Below are 6,727 nucleotides of genomic sequence, written 5' to 3'. Positions count from 1 at the left end.
GAATTTTAACTTTAATTTAATTTAATTTAATTTAAATAGGAATTCTAATTCTAATTCAAAAACAAAATTTATAATTTTAATTTTTAAGAAATAAAAATTATAATTATAATTGAAATAAAAAATATCATTTTAAATAACTAAAGGAAAAAAATGGAAAAGAATGGGAAAAAAATAAAATATATAATTTAAAATTTATAAATAAATAAAAATTTTAATTTTGAATGAGATTTAAAATATAAAAATTTGAATTTTTAATTCAAACAAAAAAGATAATTTTAAATTATTTTTTTCTTTTCAAAGTAATTTTTTTTAAAAAATATCTAAACAAAAATCTTATAAATTTAAAAAATTAAAAATATCATAGAAAAAGAAAAAAGAGAAAGAAATGTGAAAAAAAATAAAAATTATAAATTTGAATTTAAAAATTAAAAATTTTAATTAAAAATTATAATTTTAAAATTTTAAAAAAATAAAAATTTTAACTTTAATTCAAATAAAAAATATCATTTCAAATTATTTTGTCTCTTTCAATTTATTTTTTGAAAAAAATATTTAAAGAAAAGAAAAAAATTGATGTAAAAAAATAAAAAATACCATAAAAAAAGAAAAAAGGAAAAAATAGAATTGAAAAAAAATAAGAATTGTAATTCTAATTCAAAAACAAAATTTATAATTTTGAATTTTAAGAAATAAAAATTTTAATTATAATTCAAATAAAAGAACATCATTTTAAATAACTAAATTAATTTAAATTTAATTTTTTAAAAAATATTCTAAATAAAGGAAGAAAATACCTAAAAAAATGCCAAAAAGATAAAAATGAGAAAAAATGAGAAAAAAATATAAATTATAAATTTGAAATTTGAAAAATAAAATTTTAATTTTAGTTCAAATAAAAAAAATAATTTCAAATTATTTTCTTCTTTTAAAGTTTTTTCTTAAAAAAATATTTCAAAGAAAATCTTAAAAAATTAAAGAAATAAAATATACCATAAAAAAAGAAAAGATGAGAAAGAAATGGTAAAAAAATATAAGGTATAATTTTGAATTTAAAAAAATTTTAATTTTAATTCAAATAAAAAATATCATTTCAAATTACTTTTCCCATTTAAAATTAAATTTTAAAAAAAATATCAAAAAAATAATAAATTAAAAAAATAAAAAGTATCATTAAGAAGCCATAAATTTTAAAAAATAGAAAAAAATTATAATTATAATTTTAAATTTTAAAAAATAAAATTTTTAATTTTAATTAAAATAAAAAATATAATTCAAATGAAAAATATCATTTTTAAATTATTTTTTTTATTTAATATTAATTAATTATTTTTTCCATACCACACCGTACGTACCTGTTCGTGCCTATATCAGATCGAGATGTACTAGTACGATCCGATTCATCTCATAGTTAAATTATTCGATATATTATTATTTTTTACATTATAATTTTTATTTTCTTTTTAGCATAACTTTTTCTCTCCTAATGTTCTGAGATACATTTGAGTATGTGTATCCATATGCACAAAGTATAATATCCGATCACTTGAAATTAAATAATATAAAATAAAATTAATATTTAATATTATTAAATAGAATAAAAATATCAAATGTATAAAAAATAGTACAATAAAAATTTAAAAAGTACTAAGTACAAATCTAACAAAGACTAAGTCCCACAAGGACGTCGCGGTGCCCGTGGTCGCTTGGACCTTCTCAGGAAGGTCCTCGCCGGTTGCTCCTACTGTGATGGCTCCTCTCCTATATCAGTGGAGGAGATCTGCTAATTATGCTACTCAGAAATAACTGATACTGTCGGATTATCTACGGACTAAGCGACCCATTCAACCCTCTCATCAGGATACACGGATGGACCTAAAAAAAAAATATCATACTCATGTGGCCAACTGGTACCTGATGATGTTATCTGGGGGATGTAGGAAGAAGAAGGTGCCGCCATCTGTGGATCAAAAGGCGGTGGCATCTGTGCAGCATCTAATAATGACATCTGCAGAATATGTGGTGATGGTATATGTGAAACATATGATGACGGCGTATATCTCATATCTGGTGCCAGGACTGCTCCATACCAAGGCGCACAGCTATATGGATCAACACCAATCACCACCAATGTTTCGAAACTTGTTCTCTCTATCTCCCGCAGTATCCGAATCCGTTCGTCCTCATCAGTCATAGATAAAGCACGACGAGCGTCCAATACAAGATCCGACATAGAATCAGTCTACAAAATAAAAATAAAATAGTAAGTATACTGTAAAATATAAAATAAAAATATAATACAAATAACATAAAGTAATTTTCGTAATCTTACCAAAAGACGCACAGTAGAACCTCGCCCTCGTATCCGGGAACTGCATATCGAGGCTGTCCAATGACTCGCACCGTAATGCTAAAAAACCAAACCATGTAGTCATCGACATATGAACAGCATCTCAAAATAGGATCACCATGAATAATGTGATCTCGACGTGCATCCCAAATATCGATGTACTCTGCATGTCTGATACGCCAGTCAATACGAGCTCTCCCTCGTCGATCAATACGATGAAGTCCCTGGTTGGTATCAAACTGCTCTGGGATGCCCTGAATCTGACCAAACTACCGCAGGACACGATCAGAAAGATGCCACTCTACCACATCAAAATAAATAAGTGGCACCCTAGCAGTCCATATGTCGTGTCCAACTGTACACATCTGCGGTAGTATAGCCAATATTTCATCTGTATATAGCTCCCACAAAAACTGATAGAGTTAAAATAAAAAAAATTAGTAAGCTAAAATTTTAATAGATTATGAGTACTGTAAAATGATATTTGTAAAAAATTCAAAATTTATCCATCTATATGTATCAACTAATGTATCCAACTGGCACCTATAAATCCGTGCCACTCTTGTTGATACATGATGAACGTTGAATGCAACGTTCCATCTGTTTCACAATCTACTCATGTTAAATGAATTTTATCAAATTTAAAATAGTAAGTTTGAAATAAAAAAATAATATTTTTATACCTATATCCCAATGGTCCGTCTAGTCTGAATGAAATATCAGGATCTTGCTGCTCTGATGGCATCTCGAGCAACTATCGTCGTAATAGACTGATAGTCGGCATACGCTCCCATACCCAAATCTGTAAATTTCAAAAAAATTATACATGATATACTCAATATTTAATATAATTAAATATTAAAAATAAAAATTTTTAATTCACATATCTATAATAATTCAAGCTAACCACCAATCTCGCTCTGATCAACATAAGAACTCCGACACATAGTTTTGTATAGGCAAGCTAGTATTGCACTGCCCCAACTGAGTCGACGAGCGAAGTCTAAATCCTCTAATAATGGCAAAAATATCAACTTCATCTTATTCGATGAAGTATCGGATAATAGGACACCATTTAACAACTGCAGCACCTGACCCCTAACATATTGCTGCACCATCTCCTCTGGTGCATCATCCACAATATGAAAATGTCGATAACGATCATTCAAACACTCAATCCTGAGTCGTGAATGATCGAAAAAATATACATCGGGCTCAAACCCTAGCAATCACAAGCACAAAGCCTGCCACTCCAGAATGGTAAGCGTGGGATCAACTCCGGTAACTGTATACGACCGTTCCGGAGTGGCAGGCTTTGTGGCAGGCTTTGTGCTTGCATTCAGATATTTTTTTCAAAAAATAATTTGAAAGAGATAAAATAATTTGAAATGATATTTTTTATTTAAATTAAAGTTAAATTTTTTATTTTTTTTTAAATTTTAAATTTATAATTTTTAATTAAAATTTTTATTTTTTTAAATTTAAATTTATAATTTTTATTTTTTTTCATTTCTTTCTCTTTTTTTCTTTTTCTCTGATATTTTTAATTTTTTAAATTTTTAATATTTTTGTTTAGATATTTTTAAAAAAAATTAATTTAAAAAAAAATTTAAAATTATCTTTTTTATTTGAATTAAAAATTCAAATTTTTATATTTTAAATCTCATTCAAAATTAAAATTTTTATTTATTTATAAATTTAAAATTATATATTTTATTTTTTTCTTATTCTTTTCCATTTTTTTCCTTTAGTTATTTAAAATGATATTTTTTATTTCAATTACAATTAGAATTTTTATTTCTTAAAAATTAAAATTATAAATTTTATTTTTGAATTAGAATTACAATTTCTATTTAAATTAAATTAAATTAAATTAAAGTTAAAATTCTTATTTTTTTTAAATTTTAATTTATAAATTTCTTTTTTTCACATTTTTTCCTCTTTTTTTCACATTTTTATGGCATTTATTTTTCTTTTATCAAAATTTAATTTAAATTAAAAATTTAATTTTTTTAATTTAAAATTGTAATTATATAATTTTTCTATTTTTTTATTTTTTTTTTATTTTTATGAAATTTTTTTAAGCCATTTTTTATTTTAATTAATTTTAAAAATTTTATTTCTTTTAAATTTCAAATTATAATTCTTATTTTTTTTCAATTTTTTTAAATTTTTGAATTTTTAAAGGCACTTTTTAATTTTTTAATTTTTAATTTTTTGAATTTTTTTTAAAAAAATTAATTTGAAATGGGAAAAGAATTTGAAATGATGTTTTTGAATTAAATTTAAAATTTTTATTTTTTTAAATTGAAATTTATAATTTTTATTTTTTTCACATTTCTTTCTTCTTTTTTTCTTTTTCTATGATATTTTTTATTTTTTAAATTTTTAAGATTTTTGTTTAGATATTTTTTTAAAAAAATTAATTTGAAAAGAAAAAAATAATTTAAAATTATCTTTTTTATTTGAAGTAAAAATTTAAATTTTTTATATTTTAAATTTTATTCAAAATTAAAATTTTTATTTATTTATAAATTTAAAATTATAAATTTTATTTTTTTTTCATTCTTTTCTTTTTTTTTTTTTAGGGAAAAAATTAGAAAACGCCATTTTGAATGACGTTTTTAAAAATGTCATTCAAAATGATATTATTTATTTATTTATTTATTTGAATGATGTCTATGTGAAAATTATGGGTGACGTGGCATCGATAAAATGTCATTCAAAATAATATTTTATTTTTTTATATTAAATTTATAAATAAGTTAAAATTTAAATTATTTAAATAAATATTTTTTTTTTTTTTTTGTATTATTTAGGAAAAGGACTGAGAACTTGCTCGTTGAAGTCCAGGGAGCATGCGACCATCACCTGTTGCCCAAATAAGTGGGACGCCAGTTTCCCCATACCTTTGTTTCCTCCTGGCGCTCAATGCCGGTGACAGTTCACCTGAATCGGACCAACCCCGGAGCACGTAATAAATCAATAACATATCTTCGCCACCTAACCTGGGGAAAATGGGGAAATAAACAATGACGTCTCCCATTAATATCACAGCTCTGTGCATGATTGGTGCATCCAAAAAATAAAAACAACAAGGACATACGTCATCAATCCGAACTCGGTGGATCGTTGGTGGGGGCCATTAATAATTAATGTACAGCACGTGGTTGTTGGCAGCCTTATCATCGAGAAAGAGTTGGGACGACCGATTCCTCTCTCTTCCTGTTTAAGAAAGGAAAACGGGAGACGGAGCGGCCCCACACACATAATTTAGTCTGAATAATATACGATTAAAAAAGGATGCATCTGACAATCATGCATCAATTGATATCCCTTTTTTTTTAACTAATACCTGTAAATTGGTGCTTGCAATTAAAAAATATTATGCAGCAATTAAGCGATCGAGTTTTGGTGGACGAATTTCTTACGATCTAATTAAATATATTTTTTTTATATAGAACGTGACCTTGCCCTTGTAGGGTTTCAGTGATAGTTTAAATAGTTTAGAATTAGTTAGTTAGATGTGACTTAAAGTAGTAGCACGGATGAATAGGAAAGTGCGTGCTTAAAAACTCACAAGCGAGAAGGTACATAAGATCTTTTTTTTATAAAAATGATAATTTTAATTAATTCATCGAACATCCAATCTAATTAAAAAAATTATATTTAATTTAATTAAAATTCAAAAAAATTATAAATTTTAAAAAAATATTTGAATGGATCCAAACTGAATATGAATAATAATATATTCTATTCCAAATTTTATTCAAAATAATCTTAATTTAAATTTTTTTTTAAATTATAATTATTTTATAATATTTATATAATAAATTTTTTATCCGATCCGATCAAACTCGATCTTTTTACCTATTCAACTCGATCCAAACCATATATCTACTTGATCCAACCAAAAAAAGAATGGATGTAGACATAAAATTTTTAATTATAAAATTGATATGGATATTGGCCAATTCAATCTGTATCTAGTCTATTACCATCTCCAATTTTTTATATGGCAAAAATGAAAGCCATCCTCGAATGATCTTCTTTGATGTATATTTCAAAAAATTTTTGTTTTGCGAGTGCACCTTCTGTTACTAATATCTTTGTTCTTTTAATTACTTCTTTGATGCATATTTTAAAAAATTTTTTACATGACAAAAATAAAAGTCATTCTCGGATGATCTTCTTTGATGCATATTTCAAAAAATTTTTATTCTGCAAGTGCATCTTCTATTACTAATAATTTTATTCTTTTTATTATTTTTTTATAAAAAAATTTTCGACAATAAAAATTGATAAAGTTAATTCTACAGTAGCCAGTTTTTTTTTCTTTTTTTGTTGTGCGTGGGGTGGGGGTGGGGGTGGGGGTGTAAA

The sequence above is a fragment of the Elaeis guineensis genome, chromosome 1 (assembly GCF_000442705.2).
Source record: "Elaeis guineensis isolate ETL-2024a chromosome 1, EG11, whole genome shotgun sequence".
Taxonomy (NCBI): Eukaryota; Viridiplantae; Streptophyta; class Magnoliopsida; order Arecales; family Arecaceae; genus Elaeis; species Elaeis guineensis.
Note: the sequence above shows the minus strand (reverse complement) of the source record.